General features: G+C 46.1%; 1 protein-coding gene across 4 annotated transcripts in view; it reads right to left on the minus strand.

Annotated features, from left to right (window-relative positions):
* Positions 1–23,102, minus strand: part of mpp7a (MAGUK p55 scaffold protein 7a) — a 314,814-nt gene that overhangs the window by 271,509 nt on the left and 20,203 nt on the right. Inside the window, exon 1 of one of the 4 annotated variants that reach the window (XM_060939199.1) lies at positions 837–923. The exons of the other annotated variants lie outside the window; for them this stretch is intronic. The gene's annotated coding sequence lies outside the window, so the exon portion shown is untranslated. Of the gene's footprint in view, positions 1–836; positions 924–23,102 lie in introns of those variants that run through there. 4 annotated transcript variants of the gene reach the window in all.

Here is a 23,102-nt window from a genome sequence, read left to right on the forward strand (position 1 = left end):
TCCAGGGATACCAAGTTTTTGAAAATCGGACCAACGGGTCAAAAGTTACAAGCAGAAATGTACCTGCGACTTTGAGCTGTTGGTGGCGCTAGACGGTTTGAGGTAGAGGCCTGAAATTTGCTGAGAGGAATGTTGAGACTGTCTAGAATCAGTGTGCCAAATTTCACAACTTTTTACCAGACGGTTCTATGGGCTGCCATAGACTTGCAGAGGCGGAAGTGGACTGAATAATAATAATAATAATAATAAGAAGAAACAATAGAATCACTATGGGTGCCTTCGCAGCTTTGCTGCTTGGCCCCCAATAAGAAAACCGACAAACTCATTAGGGGCCTTCGCCAGCTTCGCTGCTTGGCCCCTAATAATAATCTGCTGTGGAGGTTCTGTGGTATCAGAATAATGGTGCAGATTTCCTTCCATTAAAAGTGATAACGGAACTCCAGTTCTCCCAGTATCAGACTGGAAGCCGCATCATGTCCCAGCGCACCGCCCCATTTATACAAGATCTGATTTATTTTCAGTTAAATCTTGTTTTAAACCTAAACTGTTATCGTCTTATCCGAGTACGCAAGACAGTGTTGTTCCGGTAGAAGTTATTTTCCCCCTTATTCACATCTCCACTGTCAAAACACGTGCACGCGCGCACACACACACACACTCATCTGATCGCATCAGAGTCGCCAGATTTAGTAAATGATTTCTCCATTCAAGACCTCCCACGCAGTCAAATGCATTAAAACAGAGCAACAGCAAATATGACTCACCACACACACACACACACACACACACGAGGATTAGTACAGACGAGCTCTAGTGTAATGACTGACTTTACACACCGATTACTGGAGGATTGTCTCAGGAGTGATCCGTACAGGACAAACACCGTCACCTCTGAACTGAGGTCTGTTTATAGAAACTGGGGTCCGGTTACACTGCTGAGAGAGAGAGAGAGAGAGAGAGAGAGAGAGAGAGAGAGACAGACAGACAGACAGGGAGAGAGAATGAGAGAGAATGAAGGAATGAGAGAGTGCACAAGAGAAAGAGAAAAAAAACAGAGAGAGCCACAGACAAACGGAGAGAGAATGAGAGAGAGACACACAGACAGGGTGAGAGAGAGAGACGGAGAGAGAGAGAGACAGATGGAGAGAATGAGAGAGAGACACAGAGAGAGAAAGAGACACACAGACAGGGAGAGAGAATGAGAGAGAGACACAAACGGAGAGAGAATGAGAGAGAGACAGACAGGGAGAGAGAAAGAGAGCATGCGCACGAGAGAGAGAGACACACACGGAGAAAGAGAATGAGAAAGACAGACAGGGCAAGAGAATGAGAGAGAGAGAGAGAGAGAGAGAGAGAGAGAGAGAGAGACACAGACAGGGAGAGAGAATGAGAGAGACACACAGACAGAGAATGAGGGAGAGAGAATGAGAGAGAGACACAGACGGAGAGAGAATGAGAGACAGACAGGCAGAGAGACACAGACAGGGGGAGAGAGACAGAGAGAGAGAGAGAGACAGGGAGACAGAATGAGAGAGAGACAAACAGAGAGAATGAGAGAGAGAGAGAGAGAGAGAGAGAGAGAGAGAGAGACAATGAGAGCACATGTGCACAAGAGAGAGAGACAGAAAGAGAATGAGAGAGACACAGACGGAGAGAGAATGAGAGAGAGAGACAGACAGACACAGACAGACGGGGGGGAGAGAGAGAGAGACAGACAGACACACAGATGGAGAGAGAATGAGAGAGAGACACAAACGGAGAGAGAATGAGAGACACAGACACACAGACAGGGGGAGAGAGACAGAGAGGGAGAGACAGGGAGAGAGAATGAGAGAGAGAGAGAGACAGAATGAGAGAGAGACACAAACAGAGAATGAGAGAGAGAGACGGAGAGAGAATGAGAGCACATGCGCACAAGAGAGAGAGAGAGACAGACAGGGAGAAAGAGAATGAGAGAGACACACAGACGGAGAGAGAATGAGAGAGAGAGAGACAGACAGACACACAGACAGACGGGGAGAGAGAGAGACACACAGACAGGGGGAGAGAGACACAGACAGACACACAGATGGAGAGAGAATGAGAGAGAGACACAAACGGAGAGAGAATGAGAGAGAGAGACAGGGAGAAAGAATGAGAGAGAGAGACAAAGAATGAGAGAGCATGCGCGCGAGAGAGAGAGAGAGAGACACACACACAGACAGAGAGAAAGAGTGAGAGACAGACAGACAGACAGGGAGAGAGAGAATGAGAGACACACACAGACAGAGAGAATGAGAGAGGGAGAGAGCTTGTACTTGCTACATATTTAGGACCAGAACACTTCCCCTCCCCCCCTCAACCGAGTGAGGACATTTGTGGGAAGTGAAGACATTTTGTCTGGTCCTCAATTCTTCAAAGGACTGAGGGTTTAGGTTCGAGTGAGGTTGAGGTTGGCGTTAGGGTAAGGGGTGGAGTTGTGAAGGTTAAGGTGAGGGGCGAGGGAATGCATTGTGTTAATGAGAGTCCCCACAAAGACAGGTGTGTGTGTGTGTGTGTGTGTGTGTGTGTGTGTGTGTGTGTGTGAGAGAGAGAGAGAAACCGTCTCACACCCTTCCATCCTCAAACACTCTGGGCAAGCGGAGACAAGCACCCAGCGTCAGGTGTGGTCTCATTACGACTCTAAAAGCACTAAACCTGTGGCTGAGTTCAGCAGATCAGCAGCGCTTAACTCTCATTTAATCAAAGCGCTCATTAAATCACCGGTGTTTACGCTAATCTTTATAAACCAATCACACAGCCAAGCATGAAGAGTGCCGTCGGAACAAACACTACAAACCTAATCAGCCGATACAAGTCTGCTGAACACGCCCGAGAATTTCACACACAATTACTGCCACACTGCAAAACAGCGGAATTAAAGATCCAGGACGCATTCGGGTTTAAAAGCGATGCTGGGGGGCGTCGTGGCTCAGGTGGATAAGGCGCCATACCATAAATCCGGGGACCCGGGTTCCATTCCGGCCCGAGGTCATTTCCCGATCCCTCCCCGTCTCTCTCCCGCTCATTTCCTGGTGTACCTGATACCGGGTGTAAATGGGCGGCGGGAATTACTGACTGGGAGTTGGAGTGGCTCAAATCTCCAGCACACAGTCCACTCGAGGGGATAAAAACACCACGCTAAGCAGCCATTCGGGATGAAGCGTGTGTTATGGACGGATCCCGCTGTCCTGCGTGCGTTACGTTAAAAGCAATTCCTCCTGCATGATCTCAGCTTAATGTTCTATGGACCCTTTTCACGTGACGTCACGACAAACGCGGCCGCCATTTTGGACGTGTACTACCAGTAGTTTACCACAGCCAGCATTGAGGAACGGCAGCAAAGAAAAAGTGTTTATTTTCAGCAAGACTTCCATCATGCCACTATATTGTTGTGCACCTGGATGTAGTAACCATCAACACACAAGGCAAGGTTTATCATTTTATCGGATCCCGACGGAGAAGATGGATAGCGGCCATTAACAGATTGGCAGCCCTCGGCATACCAGCGCTTGTGTAGTGACCACTTTGTTGGAGGTAAGAAGAATAAAATTAGCCAGAAAAGGCATTACATTGCTGTTAACATTCTGTGGCGGCGAGTGTGTAACCAAATAGGCTAAAATAACCCATTGTAACCTCTTTGTTCTTCTGTAGTAGCTATTGTTGACTAGCTAATGTCAACAACATCATAGCTGGTATGTTACTGTAGCAATGTTTACGTTCAGTCATTTGGATGACTGTTAAAACCTTTCAGTCTCAAGTTTTTCCTTTACTGGATTTACTAGTTTACTGTAATTATGATCCGGCAGCTATTTACACCGGATCCAGTGTAAATAGCTGCCGGAGCCAACGTCCGAGAATTAAGCAGCGCGCTCCGGCTTGCTCCCGGAGTGCTCCGGCCGAGGTTCCGGAGCTCGCTCCGACTTGCTCGCCCTCAAATTAAGCGGCTTGCTCCGGAGCAAGCCGGAGCGCGCTGTTTAATTTGAGGGCGAGCAAGCCAGACCACGCTGCTTAATTTGAGGGCGAGCAAGCCAGACCGCGCTGCTTAATTTGAGGGCGAGCAAGCCGGAGCGAGCTCCGGAACCTCGGCCGGAGCACTCCGGGAGCAAGCCGGAGCGCGCTGCTTAATTTGAGGGCGAGCAAGCCAGAGCGCGCTGCTTAATTCTCGGACGTTGGCTCCGGCAGCTATTTACACTGGATCCGGTGTAAATAGCTGCCGGATCATAATTACAGTAAACTAGTAAATCCAGTAAAGCCGGAGCGCGCTCCGGAACCTCGGCCGGAGCACTCCTGGAGCAAGCCGGAGCGCGCTCCGGAATCTCGGACGTTGGCGTGTATGTGTATGGCGATGGGTTTTTAACGACATAGGTATACAGATCATGTGGGCCGAAGTCAGGTAAAGACGAGGGCTTCGTGTACTTCCGTACGTCAGTGAACAATCCTGGTGGAAGCAGGTAAACGTCGTTCTCTAAGCCTGCTAACCTCAATTTTTGCAAATACCTCTCCCTCTGCTCGCCCTGTAAATGCCCTACGTCGCTGGATAGTGAAGGTGTTTTCTGCATCTCGCTCCTTTTTCTTTTATGTTTTTCGTTTGTCGCCTTCCTCGCATTCAAACTGATTCGAGCCGAAGTCCACTACATGTCCAAAATGGCGGTCGCGTTTACGAAGGTCACGTGACTGAAAAGGGTCTATAGAACTTCATCTCAGTCTGATCTACAACCAAGAATCCCCGTCATATTGATAACATTTACAGATGGCAGGAAATAAAACGTGTGAGAGACCGTTTCAGTGAAAGGGATTAAAAATAACGCTGAAATCCAGTGAGCTCGGAAAGCTCCGAGTCATAACCCCCCCGAGTTCTGATCCAAAAACGTTCTAGTGGCTTCGGCTCGTTAAAACACAGACGCCCAGAGCAAGGTGATACACTGCCCTGCTGCAACGGTGGCTCCGCCTTTAGCTTAGACTACAGCACGCATTCGCCATGGCATCGTTTCGATAAACTTATGCAACGCCGCAACATTTATTGCAGTCCAGAGTTGGATTTATTTTTTCACCAAACTCTTGTTGAGAACTGGAGAGTCGAACCGCTGTGTAAAGTCTTCTCCAGCATCCCAAACACACACTTTCAAATGGAGTTAAGGTCAGGACTCTGTGGTATGAAAATGATGCCTCGTGCTTCCTGAATCACAATTTCACAATCTGAGCCCTAATTTTATTCCTGTACCATCAAAGAAAAAAAAAATCCATTGATGTGATAACCTGGTCATTCAGATCGTCAGCGGACTTCATTTTATTGCCCCATCACGTTGCGGGGTCTCGACCTGACCACCTGAGATCAACCCCAGATCATAACCCTGCCTCCAGAAGCTTGTACAGTGGACACTAGGCATGAATCGCTTCCCTTCTTACCCCGACACGCCCATCACTCAGGAACAGGGTCAATCTGGACTCATCAGACCCAAACCACAACCGCTGCTCCAGAGTCTAATCTTTACGCTCCCGAGCGAATCTCCTGATTAGCCTCACAATCCTGCGAGTTCTCGGCACACTGAGTGTGGAAATGCCCTTAATTTCACTATTAAACACAGCCGTGAGTTCTACTGTCCATTTTTTTACGATTCATCTTCACCAAGCGTTTCAGTGATCTCTGATCAGTCAGGATTTCTTTCCATCCACATTTTTTTCCCATGAAGTTGACGGTTCATCTCGATCCTTCCAGGGTTTAATAATGCATTGGTCGGTTCTTAACACAACCTCAGCTCAAATCTCCTTCATCGTTTTTTTTTTTTCTTTGCTTGATGCAGGTCAATAATTTGACTTTCTATGACGAGCCTGTTCAAGAAAAGAGAAGCTACTCACTGCATCAGTTAGAGTTAAATGAGGCCATCCTTAAAAAAAAAATCCGTTTCCTGTCCACCGGGTGAGCAAAAAAATTTTCAGTCGGGACGGAGGGATTTTTTTTTTTTTTATATATATATGGATGGATAAGAAATCGCAATGCTGTGTTTGCTTTTTCTTTCAGTACTTTTTTATTACAAAAGCAGACACACATTTAATAAAATATGACGGTTTAATCAACTGAAACTTGTACAAAAACTTTAAGTTAGCATTTTAAATGCTGACTGCAACATTTGCAAAACTTTTACAAAGGTACTTAAAATGTCCGACACACGGACTTTTTGTAGTTCTAAATTGAGCGTTAGGCCTAGTTCGGATGAAATTACACTATTAAAATGATCACTGAATGATTTGTTTTTCTGAATCTTTACTATTTTGTTGTTCGCTAGAATACCATTTTGCGATTTCACACTTAAGCAAATGTTTGAAAACTCCGGATCTGCTTCCTTCATGGTGGCTGCCATTTTTTTGTGCCGCACGGCGCATGCGCAGAGCTGATTCAGTTCTATATTCTGCATGGAATGCAGGGCTTTCCACAAGCGCCGGCTGCCGGCCATACAGCCGACTACACAATTAAGTCCAGCCGGCTACTTTAATGACTATTATTTTTGTAGCCCACAGGCTCTAAATATTAATTTTCGATTTTAATAAAATTAAAATGTTTATCTAACGGACTGACAATAATGTCAAACTGAACCGCACTCATTTAAGTTGTGATTCGCGCTGTTTGTACCGATAATAACCACAAATTCCCCGCCGACTTCGTTGATCGAGGGAGAGTAACTCATCCGCGGCCCCGACATGCGGTGTGTGTGCGCGCACTCGGCGGAGGCAGTAGTGTGTCGGGGCCGTCGGAGGGAACAGAAGCAGAGATAACGCTTATTTTGTCTCCAGTAAACCAGTCTTCTCTCGTTCAATTACGTGCTGGCATCAAAAGACACCGTTGGTTGTAAATGAACCCAAACTGAGTGGTTGGAGTGTATTTTCATACACAAATGGAGAAATGTTGGCCGAGTGTGTAATTGTGTAGCCCCACTGCAGACCGTTGTCGTTGTTAATTCATAGCATGCTCAGCTGCGTGAATGTGTCATGCACCGAAAATAAGAGATTTACAAACCAGGAACGCCTCATGATGCAATACGCAAGAAAAGAAAGAAGATTTACTGCCATTTTACTTTGTGTTTGAGTAAAGTGAATAAATAAATGGTCTGTGGAAAATACATTTAATCCTGGGAACTGCATGCACAGGAGTTTATTTTGTGTTTACTCCCCCCGGCTGGCTACTTATTTGTCATGGCTGGCTAGTATGAGCCTTATGGCCCTTTTCCACTACCCTTTTTCAGCTCGCTTCAGCCTGACACGGCTCGCGTTTCGACTACCTCAGAGCAGCACGACTCAGCTCGCTTCAGCCCTGCTTAGCACCCAAAACTCGCACGGTTTTGGAGTGGGGCTGAAGCGAGCCAAACCGAGCCGAGTGGGGCTAGGGGCGTGAGCAGACACTCCCCTGTGCACTGATTGGTGAGGAGGAGTGTCCTCACACGCCCACACACGCCCCGCGAGCACGCTGGGATCTGTAAACACCGTAAACCTGGAAGAAGAAGAATTACGAATTACGAGAATTTCTGAAGCCTTATGCGCCTCGCCTCATCTATACGCTCTTGCCAGTATCTGTTGGCGTTGTCGGTGACAACAAGCCACAGCACCAAGACCAGCAACACTAACGACTCCATGTCCTCCATGTTTGTTGTTTACTATCCGGGTCGTGAGACTACCGCTTAAAAGATCACTGATGTCACTGTTTGCGCCGCCTAACGACATCACGTGACATCCACCCACTTTCGCTAACTCCACCCAATGTGTCCACCCACTTCCAGCCAGCACGGTTCAGCGCGGTTGTAGTCGAAATGCAACTCCAACAGCCCCGCTCAGCTCGACACGGCACGGCTCAGCCCGACTCAGCCGCGTTGGTAATGGAAAAGCGGCATTAGTGGAAAGCCCTGGGAATGCGGAAATGTCAAGTTCGATTTTAGATTTACGAACCCGAAAAATATGTCAAAAACCCAGCGTTAAAAAAAAAAAAATTTCAACCGCACAAACGGCACTCACCCGGCCGGTGGACAGGAAACAGAACATTTTTTAATAATGGCCTGAGTTGTTGCAGCTAAAAACATGTTAATCACTGCAGTAATTAGCCAATCAAGGGCTCTTAAGTATTTGCTTATTTAAATCCAAATGGCGACTTTTTTTTCTTTAGCCAAGCAGTGTGCTTGCATGGCAAGTCTTTGAAACTGATAAAAGTATAACGTAAAGGTCAGCTGTCTTGTTCAGCTTCGCTCATAAAAATAATCTGTTCTGCGTGTTTAAGTAAGTGTGGGCCGAGAGTCAGCGGAATTCCGTTACAGATCTCGTGTTATTAAAACACGTTTCACAACACAAGAGCTACATGCCAAGAAAAACAGGCTTTTATCAAGTAGAAAACACCTATGGTCATGAGCTTTGGGTAATGACCGAAAGGACAAGATCGAGGATACAAGCGGCCAAAATGAGTTTCCTTCGCAGGGTGGCTGGGCGCTCCCTTAGAGATAGGGTGAGAAGCACAGTCACTCGGGAGGAGCTCGGAGTAGAGCCGCTGCTGCTCCACATCGAGAGGAATCAGCTGAGGTGGCTCGGGCATCTTTTTCGGATGCCTCCTGGACGCCTCCCTGGGGAGGTGTTCCAGGCATGCCCCCCCGGGAGGAGGCCCCGGGGAAGACCCAGGACACGCTGGAGGGACTATGTCTCTCGGCTGGCCTGGGAACGCCTCGGTGTTCTTCCCGAGGAGCTGGCCGAGGTGTCTGGGGAGAGGGAAGTTTGGGCTTCCCTGCTTAGACTGCTGCCTCCGCGACCCGGTCCCGGATAAAGCGGAAGAAGACGAGACGAGAAGACACCACGACGTGGGGGGAATCTGTTTAACCCCAGACGCTGTACCATTATGCTGTGGTGACGTCAAGTCAGGCGTGTTTACGTCAGAGAACTTCAGCAAGGTAGACGGTGCCAGAGTTTCTGACACGGGGTTCAGAGTTCAATGGATCGCAGCATCGCATGCTAATAATGGTAGGAAACCAACACCTTATAAAAGCGCATCGACTATCTACTTTCTCCTCCTGGACTTCAGCAGCCCTCGCCGTGATATCCCTGTGCTCAGAGTGTAGCTAGTGTAGCTAGCTGGCTGGTGGTTTTCAATCAAACAGAAAAAGAAAAATTCACGAGTGTTTAACCATGCACCTGATAAAAATACGTTCAAACTAATGAATCAGAAACATTAACAGCTTATAAACGAGAAACAAGACCGGTCTTGCTGTATGTGGTACGATTATTTCTGACAAGAACATTAGTCGCAGCGGTGAATCATGGTGGTGGCAGCATGACAGTAAGGGGGTTGGCCTTGCTGCCTTGAAACCTGGAAGACCTTCCACAAATGAAGTGACGCACACAGTACAACCTTCAAAAGAGTTTAACAAAGTGGTGGTGTTGGGTTTTTTTTTTTTCCTTTTTTGAAAGCCATGAACCCTTCGTTATCCAACAAAGTTTAACTTTTATACAGTTAATATGTAGAAAAGTTAAAGTGTCAGAAAGTCCAAAACATGGGTCGGTATTTTCTTGTAATACTGAGGATCTGTCAAACATTTAGCTAAACCATGGTTACAAAAAAATAAAGTTCTTGAGAGGTGCTTAACATTCAGTGCTTTTGGACCAGAGGATCTTTTTCCTTAGCTGGAGGAAGTTCCTTCGTTTTTGTCCACACTGAAGGAACTGATGAGGATCAGTACTGAGAACGCCGTTTTGAAGGACCTTTGAGTAGGCTATCTGCCAGAACAAGAGGAACCAGGAGTGGTGCAAGTGTACGCTGACTGGTGGAACAGGAGCGAATGCGGCACCGGCAACTTGCGTCCGTGCAAAACGTTAGCCGTGTAAACCAGAGCGTTAGCGACGCAGTAGCTCGCGCGGCCGTACCGTGACAAGCCAGACTCGTTTATCATTAGCCAAGCTGTTCATGAGAACAATTTGATCTTCAAAACAAAACGATCAGAATCAAAATCCAGTGAAAACTCAGGGAGGAGTAATACTGATGTGTGTCAACTGTGGACGGACGGCGGACACCATGTGATGGCAATAGCTCGTCGCCCGAAATAAATAAATTAATTAAATAAAATTAATGAATTAATTAAAACCTGCTATGCCCAGTGAGCTAATATTTAAAATAAATAAATAAATAAATAAATAATGCTATGGCCGGTGAGTTAATAAGCAAGCTATGACCGGTTAGCTAATTTATAAAAATTTTGGTGAGCTAATTTTTTTTTTTAATAAATAAAGAAATTAACACACACGCACCCCAAAAAAAAAAAAACCCGCCACAATAATAGGCTATGGCTGGTGAGCTAATAAAAAATAAAATTGATCGATAAATAAATAAGTTATGACCAGTGAGCTAATTTATTTTAAAAAACTTAATTAAAAACACCCCACACACCCCGACTATGGCCTGTGAGCTAATCACTTAAAATAAATAAATACAATCAAATTAAAAAAAAAAAAAAAAAAAAAGTATTGCCAGGCAAAACAAACCTCGCCAGGGCTTTCTGGTGACCTTCACCGTGACCTGATTACCCCCAAGATTTAATCAGGTAATGTACGGACCATTGCCTACCGACTCTAAAAATCTGAAGTCAATTGGTGCAACCGTCTAGACGTTAGATTGTTAACAGACAGATAAACAAACCACATGGATTACAATACCTCACCCCACTGACTCTGTCGCAGGCGAGGTAAAACGACTACTCCTCTTAACGTGCTGATGACACGAACAGGACTCTATGCAATTTCTTAAATAAACTATACAACATGGCAAACATGTTAGATTTCTGTTATAATTACGTGAAAAGAAGCTGTTGTTACGCGAATATCCAACTTTTAATTGCACAGCGCAAGAAAACTGGGTCCGTGGCTCGCGGCCATGCTGTGACGTCAGCGGAAGAACACGCTGCGGTTCACTGGCTGTTCTACTCGATGGAAATGGCGCATGAAAACGCTGGTGAACTCTCTAGTGCTAGCTCTTCAACAACCAAATACTGGTACTTTAAGCAGTGATCACGATGGCATGATTTTATCTGATTTTAAATAAATGAGATTGATAATAATGTGAATGTTCACAACTAGTACATACAAACTCTGCAGCTTCTGATTCAGCAGCTGCGTCATACTCCGCAAAAACATCAGCAAGAACCTACAATATAAATGGAAATGCAATACACTAAGCTCAAATGACTCTTGGAAAGGATAATTTCTACATTTTTTCTACATATTCTTGAAGTCGGTCATCGGGGTACTTGCTACCGTTCCCTAACAACGCATGGCAAAGGGTAAAGTGTAGTGTTGCTACGAGTGCTTGCTAAAGCCTCCGGTGGAAGATCCTCGATGTGCTGATGAGACGTACAGTTCTATAGAACACACAAGTGTCACGATAATCACAAAACAGATGCAAATTGTTAAAATACCTCATTTTTAAGCAATCATGTGTTGATCTCTTCCGAATAGAATCTATGATAGCCTACCCTCTTTACCCTTTGCCTCTCGTTGCTAGGCGGCAGTTACATGAAAGCCGCAAGCTTTCACAAGCAAATACATGACTGATATCACGCCGACTTTATGATTACATTTATGATTATCATGAACGTGTACTCTATGATGTGTACTCTATGAGCGCTCTGGAGCGAGTCACTTCCAAGATGGCCGCGCAGACCGCATGGTTACTATTTTTAGCATCATGTCGGAGCACTCTATAGCTCTACGTACCTTTATCTTATGTCGTTTCTCAACACGTGTTCTGACAGGAGGACTGTGTTTGGAGGAGTCGGCTTGTCCCAGGCGACTGCTGGATCCGGCATAGCTACTAGTAGACCCCCTCCGGAATACTGTAGGCACTGCTGATGGTAGTAACACACGTTTGTGCTGAACTGAACACCCAAGAGATTCTTTTAAGCTGGGAAGGGTGTCAAAACAATCCAAATCGAAGTGTTCAGAGCACAGGACGGATGTTGGTGAGGGCTCCCACTTGTCACGAGTGCGCCTGACTTGCTTCACCCACTTCGCATGCAGCTCGGGATCTCTGGGAAACTTGAATAAACTCACCCCATCCTTGTGGGTTTTGGAGCAAAAGCCGGCAACACAACGCGAAGGCATAATAACTATATATATAATAACGTCTAATAAAAATACTAATAATGATAAACTGAACACCTGCCGCATCAACAACAAACTGGTAAGTTAGGAGGAAGGTTCTTTCGCTGACGTCATATAGCTCCTCCTCCTCTTTCGTCTCCTGGGTGCTGCAGCCCCGTCAAATTTGCCCAAATAGCCGCGTTTTTTTATCATAACTTGTAAAATAGGCGCCTTCGTGAATTAATATATGGATCATTGGGAATTACTTTTTATGTTATAAAACATCGCCAAAGATGTCAAAAACGTGTCATCAGCACTTTGTTAGCGTTAAAAACATGAAATGGACCAACAGTGAACTCTACGAGCTCCTTTGAGTGTATATATGCGATGGAGGAAATACAGCAAACTTTTTTTGGACACCAAATATAACAGATTGCTCTGAGAGTACAATATCCCCCGCTGGCAACTCGGCCGTAACTCGGGTAAAATACGACTGAATTGAACGAAATTGCAATATGCGTATTACCGAAATACAACAATGCCTTTGGCCGAGTTTTGTGAAATTCCTCAAAAAAATTGTGAGAGGAGTTGATTTCAGAAAATGAGTACCCTTCCCAGGACGGACGGACAATGCCACGACATACGCTACGTTCACACTGCAAGGCTTAATGCTCAATTCCGATTTTTTTGTGAAATCCGATTTTTTTGTGAGGTCGTTCACATTAACAAATATATGCGACTTGTATGTGATCCTCAGTATGAACGAAAAGCGACCTAAAAGTGTTCCGCATGCGCACTGCAGGATACGACGACGTCACACGCAGTGAGCATGGCCAGTGTTTACGGAAGTAAAACCGCCCGGTTGCGGTATGACCCATCCAATCTAGCTTGAATAGCTGCATCCCCCCAAATGGAAATCAGCTCCCTAACCTCTGCGTCCTTCCATTGAGAAGATTCAGAACCTTCACAGCCCGAAGCGTCCCTCGCATTGATGTCATGCGCAGGGGCGCAGATACATTTTTTGAACTGGGGGGGACAAAGCTGCCAGCAAACCAACCCCAACCCCGATATGCCTGTCAAACTTGTTGTGGGTTACCATAGCAACCAAGCTCGAGCTTGCAACCTGTGCAGTCTGCGCAGCTCAACCAACCGAATATCAGTCTTTGTTTTGTTTTATGCGAGTTGTTGCAACTATGTCTGTACTGCTGTGCACCTCAATAAACCGAATGGTAATTAGTCTTTTGATTTTTCCGTGAGGTTTGCCTTATGCAAAGAAAGACAGCATAGACGTTTTTTCCTCCCTATAAGTGGGGGGGACCGAACGAAGTGAATTTAAATCTGGGTGGGACGAATCCCACCCGTCCCACCCTCTATCTGCGCCCGTGATTTTGCGCCATGTTGTAACTTTTTTTGAGAGACCCGCCGCCTACTTCAGCGCAGAATAGTGACGTTTGTGGCTTGTTGATGACGTGTAAGTCGGATGAATGCGACCTGGCGGTTCAGACTGAAGTCGCATATGAAAAGAGCGGATAGGAATCGGAATTAGGACCACATATCCAAACGGCCTGGGTCGGATTTGAAAAAATCGGATCTGTGTCGTTCATATTGTCAATAAAAGATCGGATACAGGTCACATATGGGCGAAAAGATCGGATTTGAGTCACTTCAGCCTGCAGTGTGAACGTAGCCATAATCACCTTTCGGGCCTTTCAGCCAGCAGGGGGTAAAAATCTTTGTTAGCATTTCCTGCTAACATCATGCTAGCAAGCCAGCTTACCGTACATCACCTTCAGTGTTCCTACTGAAAGAAGGCCTTGAAGGTACAGTATGTAGTTGTCAGGGAGCTCCCCAGCGGGTCGTTCCTCTCGACAAGTCCCTAGAACTGGCCCGAGTGTCCCAAAAGCATTGTAGCACAAAGACCGTTAAACGGTAGAGCGAGCAGCACAATGAACACTCTCTTTCCAAGTTAAGATGCTCTTAGCGTTAAGAGGCTTTTGGGAAACCCAGCCCTGTTTGGTCCAAAAGCTCTTCTACAAACGGCATTCAAATGGACAAGCGAAGAACTTTGAACTAAGTGTTACTTGAACATTTGAGACTCGTGATGACGTGGCTTTCGGTTGCTCACAGCTAAACGCATCACACACTTGATCACGAAGGAATCTCAGAGTAAAATGGCTGAAATGAGGCGTGAATGATGAGCTCCGATCCCATCCTGCAGGAATTCCCCACAAGTCAGAAAAAAGTCCAGTGAACACAACCCCCCCGGCACGCAGCTTTAAAAGGTACTGAAGTGTAACTTGGCACAGCAGATTAAATTAAGAGCGACGCTGTTCACCCACATGAATGTCTCATTGTGTGCATTATGAGAGTGTGTGTGTGTGTGTGTGTGTGTGTGTGTGAGAGAGAGAAATAGAGAGCATGAGTCACTGAGTACAACAGGGTCTATTGTTGGGAAAAACTTAAACACAGTGCTCGTCGTCAATTACAAGACTTCTAAGAGTTCCTCTCTCCACTGTGGCCCTCGACAACGGGTCCCTGACGCAGACCGTTCAGGCAACTGACCAAACAACAGTCCGAGCAGGGGGTCGCGTTACAGTAAATAATTACTCCGTCCATACGGTTTCCTCCTTCATCTGCTGACTGAATTACGGTTTATAAAACCCCTACTGAATTCCTCCACGGGGGGAGGGGAGGGGAGGGGAGGGGGATGGAAAGAAGAGACAATAAAAAGGTAAAGACGAGATGCAAAGTGTGATGGAGAGAGGGACAAACGTATGTAGAGAGAATGCAAGGAGGAGTAAGGGAATAGAAAGAGTGCGACAGAGGAAAAGACAAAATGGTGAGGAGAAAGAGAAAAGGAAAGAAAAATGATGGGGCTAAAGAGAAAAGAAAAATGATAGACAGATCGAGAGAGGAAAAGATAGATAGATAGATAGATAGATAGATAGATAGATAGATAGATAGATAGATAGATAAAAAGAAAAATGGTAGAACAAGAGAGAGGAAAAGACAAATGATAGAGAAAGATGGAAAGAAGAGAATAAAAAGGTAAAGACGAGATGCAGTGTGATGGAGAGAGGGACAAACGTATGTAGAGAGAACGCAAGGAGGAGTAAGGGAATAGAAAGAGTGCGACAGAGGAAAAGACAAAATGGTGAGGAGAGAGAGAGAAAAGGAAAGAAAAATGGTAGGGGGGAGAAAAATGATGGGGCAAAAGAGAAAAGAAAAATGATAGACAGATCAAGAGAGAAATAGATAGATAGATAGATAGATAGATAGATAGATAGATAGATAGATAGATAGATAGATAGATAGATAGATAGATAGAAAGAAAAATGGTAGAACGAGAGAGAGAGAGAGGAAAAAACAAATAGAGATAAAGATGGAAAGAAGAGAATAAAACCGTAAAGATGAGAGATGCAGAGTGTGATGGAGAGAGAGACGAAGTCATATGTAGAGAGAATGCAAGGAGTAAGGGAATAGAGAGAGAGAGAAGTTGTGCCACTTCAAGCTCATGATTGCAGAACCCAGAGAATCAGGATTTAAAGCTTCCTGATTAACATCCACAGAAATGTGTTCCAGACCCTGCAGGAGCTGTGGTGCTCATCGTACCTGCGAGTGGTTTCAGACTACAGAATGAGAGAAGATCAAACCCCACACACTTCCAAGTTCTCTGAGAACAGAAACGCAGAATCTAACAAGAGCTTCAGTGAGAATTCCACGTGATGGAGTTTGATTAGAGGTATGTGGGTGTATTTTTCTCATATCTCATCAGGGCCGCGTTAACCCTTGCCGAGGCCCTGGGCAGACACCCCCCCGAGGCCCCACCCCCGCCCGTTGTCAACTGCGCTCAGCAAATTCACCCCCTCAGACGTGCCTGTCTAAAGGGGTGTTCACACGGCAACTTTTACTCCGGTGTAGCGCCGGGGCTGCCCCGGTAGAGCGTTCACACGGTACAAAGTTATAGCGGTGTCGCCCCTGAAAGCTGCTTAAACCGGTGCAAATCTAACCCTGCTCGGGAGGTGGTTTAAGAAATTTACTCCGGAGTAAATGCTAGTTTGCGGGGCAGCACCGATATAAAATGGGCCGTCTGAACGCTACAGGGGTAGACTCGCTACGCGTCAGGAGAGTTGATTACATACGGGCATTGCATAATTTGCATCCTGGTATTTTGCGCTTCCAAAATGGCGAATATCAACAACAACAGAACTGTGTGTCTTCCAGTGTTGCCAGATTGGGGGGTTTTAAGTGCATTTTGGCGGATTTGAACATATTTTGGGATGGAAAACGTCAGCAGTATCTGGCAACACTGGTGTCTTCATCCACGTTGTTTTCCCGGTGCTTGGTGATGCCATGACAACCGGGAAAAGGAAGTACATTTTCACGCATGCGCATATTTCATTTCCGCATTATTACTATCGTATAGCACGGTCGCAAAAACTGCCGTGTGAACGCAAGTGGGGCTGCACCGGTGCTAACACGCTTCTCTCTAGTAAGCAGGATTGTGACATGTGAACACTCCACAAAATTTACACCGGTGTAAGATATATCGCAACAAAATACATCGGTGCAGCATCGATGCAAATATGTGACCCCTCACCGAATCCAGGGACGCACGTCAGCCGAAACGAATCCAAGATAATCGCAAAAGAAGCATTTTTTTTTCAAAATTTATGATTGTTTTTTTCCATCATGTGCAAGTTGAGATCTTGAAGAATGCAATCAGTATTTCAGATAATAGATTGTTTTGTTGGAAAAGCATACATTTTTTGTTGCAAATTGTCTCGTTTTTGTCAGGACTGTAGCCTGCTGGGGGGTGTGGGTAAATTACCATATGGGCCATTCACGTGATGATTTAAGTCTTTTGTTTGTTTTTCCGCGAATCAGCTGTATGATACGAGTTGAGCGCATGGCTACTTAGCTGCATACAGGCGTGTGATTTCACTATGGAATGAGTTACTAAACAGAGCGCAGAGGAGCTGAAACACCGCGAAGCAAACAGACGCACGATATTTACATCGGAGATAACCATTTCTAGCAAAAAAAAAAAAAAAAAAAACACAACCTCGTTTTCCAGATTGAATGGAATACTTGAATGATCGGATGATACACGGACCGTTCTAGGATTACATTCCATTGGAGGCATTGGTGTGTGCAAGGCGCCGTTTCTCTTTCTGATGGGGTGAGTTTATTAATCTAAGGCTGTGTGGTTATTTTTGCATGTAACGGAGAGTGTTGTGGTTTGGTTAAGCCTAGGTCACAACCGGACGTACGATTTTTTGGCCGTGTGATTTTTGGTGTTTCCCAAATCGCTGCGTTTTTTTTTGTTCACGGAGAAAGACGCGCGTTGGCCGTAAGTTTGTCTTGCAACCTGAAAAAAACGTAAGCGCCCGTAGAGTTTGTTTGACATGACAAAGAACCTCTGCAGCCGGTCTGCGGCTCTCGTGCGTTTCACGCGCGCGCTCTCGTGCGTTTCACGCGCGCGCTCTCGTGCGTTTCACGCGCGCGCTCTCGTGCGTTTCTTGCGTTTTTTGCATGTAGACCGGCTGTAGGAGCACGGTACGGCCGGTTGTGACCGAGGCTTTACATGAAACTAGCGTTGTGTTAGTTGTGTCATCGTGCTATCTTTCTTTCTTACGGTGTGAGTAATTTTTCAACCACAAAACGTTAAAGTATACTTTAGGACTTATTTTTGTACTTCATAATTGTGTTGGGCATACTTTGCATGGAAGGAAAATTGACGTGGTGATCTTTGTTTACATGAAAGTAGCATCGTGCTAGCTCGTAGGGGGTAGGGCTTTCCTTAATGTCATGCAAATGAGCAGCATTATGTGCCCGCCCTGCACCCAGAGTAGCTGAGATGGAAAACTTTGAGGGCGATTTTCTCCCTTTTCTGTTTTAAGAAGTATACACTTTCAAAAGGCCACACATTCTTCAAATATTGTCAGACCTCCACATGGAAGGCATCATTGGAAAGCTTAGAAACTGTACTTTCTGAATCTGTCAATGACTCAAAATGCCCCCGGGGCGACATGTGTCCCTGGATTCTGTGATCTGCCACATATGTGCCGTGTGAACAGCCCTTAACTAGACACAAACTTAAATAATGACAGTGGCACAATTAGAAATACTACTGAACGATAAAGCTTTATATCCATCAACACCTATTTAATCGAGAAAAAGCAATGATGAAACGGGCAACTGCATGGTGAAAAAAATCCATCAGACATCACGGTTAACAAGTCTGGTTCACTAAAGTTTAGCCTCAAGAAGCTTTTGAATGAGTGAGTCAATGAACAACATGTCAAGAACATAACCGAGGCCTACAACAGTTTCTTTAGTATTCAGAACAAGAACATTCATTTGGTATATAACCGTTCGTTTTCATTTTGGAATCCAGGCGACTTTTAACTTGTGAAAACAAAGAGCGATAAAGAAAGAAAAATACCTTGCTTCTCAGAAATAAATCTCTTAGGCTATGTGAAACATTTCATCCTTTCACACACGTAATGTCCCAAACAGCAGTGGCACACTAGTCTGGCTAACGCAACTTCAAAGCTCTGCGAGCATTTGGTCTGGCAAAGATATTAAGCCCAACCGTTTCCCAAAGCGCGTGGTTGACCCGCCTCCCTGAAATGCCTCAGTTTGCTACTGGTCGAAGCCAGAAAAGGCTGTGACGAAGCTTAAACCAATCACATCACTCTTTCCTCTGACGTACGTGACGCGACGTTAACTGCTTGAGTAACAGGAAGAAGATAAATACCTCCAGGGCTGCTCTTTGCTCCGTTTTCAATGAGAACTTCCCGTTGGATGCTTTCAAAACAGCATCTACCGCTGCGTCAAAGGCTTACCGCTGCTCCATGTTCGTAATGTTTCTAGTGAATGAAGCGCTTCCGGCATAGATTCTGTAAACAATCTATGGCTTCCGGTCGCAGTTCTACTACATCACTGCCTTGAACACGCCTCTACCCAGGGCCGTTGGAGATGCTCAAAGTTGATTGGCTCCCGATTTTTCGGGAGCTTGGAAGAGCTGGAGACAGCTTGCCTTGCCAGACTAAGTTCGCAACAGTCCCTCGTGTTGCGTCACACTTAGGATGGGCGGGCCCAGGCTAGTGGCACACAGCTTTGCGCATTCAGTTTGACAGCCATGGGTCAACTTACAAGGGCACTTTCCTACTTTTCTGGAAAGCGAAGTCATTAATTAAATCATTGAACTCAAGCTGGTGTAGCGTGTGAAAACATGGTGGACAGTGATCATATTGACAACGACGGGTGATTTATGCGACGGGACAAGGTGGGCTTCCTTACGGGTGGCGAAATGCATCAAAAATGTTATCGATATGATCAAAACTTCTGAAAATATCGTTTCATATTTTCCGATCTCGCTACCTCCGAGGCCCCGGGCAGCTGCCCATGAAGCCCATTAGGATAACGCGTCCTTGCATCTCATTATCTCTAGCCGCTTTATCCTGTTCTACAGGGTCGCAGGCGAGCTGGAGCCTATCCCAGCTGACTACGGGCGAAAGGCAGGGTACACCCTGGACAAGTCGCCAGGTCATCACAGGGCTGACACATAGACACAGACAACCATTCACACTCACATTCATACCTACGCTCAATTTATGCCGCTTTTCCACTACAAACGCGGCTGAGTTGGGCTGAGCCGTGCGGTGCTGAGTTGGTATGAGTCGAGCTGAGTGGGGCTATTGGAGTTGCATTTCGACTACAACCGCGCTGAACCGTGCTGGCTGGAAGTGGGTGGACACATTGGGTGGAGTTAGCGAAAGTGGGTGGACGTCACGTGATGTCGTTAGGCAGCGCAAACAGTGACATCAGTGACCTTTTAAGCGGTAGTCTCATGACCCGGATAGTAAACAATAAACATGGAGGACATGGAGTCGTTAGTGTTGCTGGTCTTGGTGCTGTGGCTTGTTGTCACCGACAACGCCAACAGATACTGGCAAGAGCGTATAGATGAGGCGAGGCGCATAAGGCTTCAGAAATTCTCGTAATTTGTAATTCTTCTTTTTCCGGGTTTACGGTGTTTACAGATCCCAGCGTGTTCGCGGGGCGTGTGTGGGCGTGTGAGGACACTCCTCCTCACCAATCAGTGCACAGGGGAGTGTCTGCTCACGCCCCTAGCCCCACTCGGCTCGGCTCGCTTCAGCCCCACTCCAAAACCGTGCGAGTTTTGGGTGCTGAGCAGGGCTGAAGCGAGCTGAGTTGTGCTGTTCTGAGGTAGCCGTGTCGGGCTGAAGTGAGCTGAAAAAGGGTAGTGGAAAAGGGCCATAAATGACCAAGCACAGTTAAAGAACAGCCCATTTCCATCTAGCCACACCTACAAAATGCCATAAAAGGCAATGCTCAAAGCAACAAAATGGTGACTAAATGGCGAAAGAGCGCCCCCTGGGTGTAATAACAGAGCTCAGAAACGGTTTCTTGGAAATCCAACACTGCAAATGTTAACCAGTGTTTACTGATTTACACCAAGATGGATCAATATTTTAGCAAATAAAACTGATCCAATATCTCACTGCAATATTACACTTCATTAATAATTCAGACCGTTTCCGATGGGATGATCTCGAAAGCCCCAGACACAGAGCTAACTGAAGCCAGTGTGGCGTGTCTTTTGGTGTGCGCGTGTGTGAGAGAGAGAGAGAGACATGTGAACACGGTGCTTTAATGGGATAAAGGATTAACGCTCGTCAGACAGCAGGCTTATAACGAGTCACTGAGCCGCGCCCGGCTGCACGACTTCACCGGGAGCGAATGGACTATAGGTGGGCGGGTTTTACACAGTGAGCTCTGTTTGTCCCGCCCGGATACACCATCCTTCTGATGACTGGTTGATCTTTCAAAGGGGCGGAACTTAGTAATCACTTCAAACAGGAAGTAACATGACCATGATCTCCATCTTCATATCATACATCTCATCAGCACCAGTCGGAATCTCACGGAGCTCGATTAGGAGTTCATTTCTGAAACCTGTTCTTGTAGCGAGTTAGCCAGCACTTCCTTCTTCACTGAGGAACTTAGCTGCCTTTTGGGACAAAAATGCAGGCACAGATACAGAACGTTAGCCTGATTTTAGAAAACTCAGGATGCGCATAATAAAATGGCAAAAAGAGACATTTTACCACCAACTACTACTACTTTCACAGCAGACCATCATGATCCAAATATTTGATTTGGCACAGGCTTATACACCTTCCTGACACGACCCTCTCCAAACAAACCCTCCGCTGGCTTGTGCAACCCCAGTTACCCAATCTTTGAACTGTAAGAGGAGCTCGGAGCACCCAGAGGAAACCTTCTTGCTGTGAGGTGACGGCACTAACCACCGCACCACCACACCGCCAACCACCAGCCATTACAGTTGGAGATTCGGGGCCTTGCTTAAGGGCAATTCAGCCATTCCTGCTGGTCCAGGGAATCAAACCAGTGACCTTTTGGTCCCAAAGCTGCCTCTCCAACCATTAGACCATGACTTTTCGTGACACTAATCATGAAGAAACGGTTGGATAATGATCACATGCATTGCATCAAGGCGCATGGGGGGGTTGGTAAACTTTCAGGTTCCAGTTACGAGCGCTGCAACTAGTGTTTCTGCTGAAGTTGGCTTGTTCTAAGAGCGAGATTATTGAACACACATTCAACAGCTAATCGAACAAACGGAGTTTAGACCTAGCAGAATCCCACAGAATCTCAGCCAAGCCTATCAAACACTTCTGTAGTAATTACACTCAGAGCTCATTAACTCATTAGCCATTTCTATAAAAAGACACACACACACAGAGACAGAGAGAGAGAGAGACACACACAGACAAACAGGGAGGGAGGGGGGAGAGAGAGAGAGACAGACAAACAGGGAGAGACAAACAGAGGGGGGGGAGAGAGCGAGAGAGACACACACACAGACAGATGGGGGAGGGGGAGAGAGAGAAAAACAGACAGCCAGGGGGAGAGACAGAGAGACACACAGACAAACAGACAGATGGGAGAGAGAGAGACAGAGAGAGAGAGAGAGACGGGGAGAGAGAGAGAAAAACAGACAGAGAAAGAGAGACAGAGACAAACAGACGGGGAGAGAGACAGGGAGAAACAGAGGGAGACAAAAACAGACAAAGAGAGAGACAGACAAACAGACAAACGGGAGAGAGAGACAGACAGACAAGGGGAGAGAGAGAGAAAAACAGACAGAGAGAGAGACAGACAAACAGACGGGGGGGAGAGAGAGAGAGGCAAACAGAGAGCAAACAGACAGAGACACAGACAGACGGGAGAGAGAGAGAGACAGACAGGGAAACAGACAGACAGACAGTGAGAAAGAGAGACAAACAGACGGGGACAGAGAGAGAGAGAAACAGACAAACGGGGGAGAGAGAGAGACAGACAGACAAACAGACAGGGGGAGAGAGAGAGAGAGAGACACAAACAGAGACGGGGAGAGAGAGAGAGAGAGAGAGAGAGAGACACACACAAACAGACAGACGGGGGGAGAGAGAGAGAGAGACACAAACAGACAGACGGGAGAGAGAGAGAGAGACACACACAAACAGACAGATGGGAGAGAGAGAGAGAGAGAGAGAGAGAGAGAGAGAGAGAGAGAGAGAGAGAGAGAGACATACACACAGAGACCATAAATCCCAGGCTATTTTATCCGACTCGTCACTGTGGGTTTCCTGTAATAAAATAATATCCAGTTTTTTCTGTCTAATTACTTCAGATAATAAAACTCTGTTCTGTTCATCTCTTCCCCCGTTTGTATTTAAAGAAGCGACTCTTCACCCTGCGTATTGAAAGATGAGACAGAGAAACGTAAAAAGACCGATGGAAAGACCCAGCAGAGATAAAACACCCAGTGCTGTGCAGCCATTAAAAACTTTTATTTTTTAAGTTTCATTTTCTTAATCATTCTACTCTTGGACTCCTTTAACCCTTTCCTCAGACCAGCGACGTGCTTTTTTAACCGATAACGTTTC

Source organism: Neoarius graeffei, chromosome 14 (genome assembly GCF_027579695.1).
Source record: "Neoarius graeffei isolate fNeoGra1 chromosome 14, fNeoGra1.pri, whole genome shotgun sequence".
NCBI classification, from domain to species: domain Eukaryota; kingdom Metazoa; phylum Chordata; class Actinopteri; order Siluriformes; family Ariidae; genus Neoarius; species Neoarius graeffei.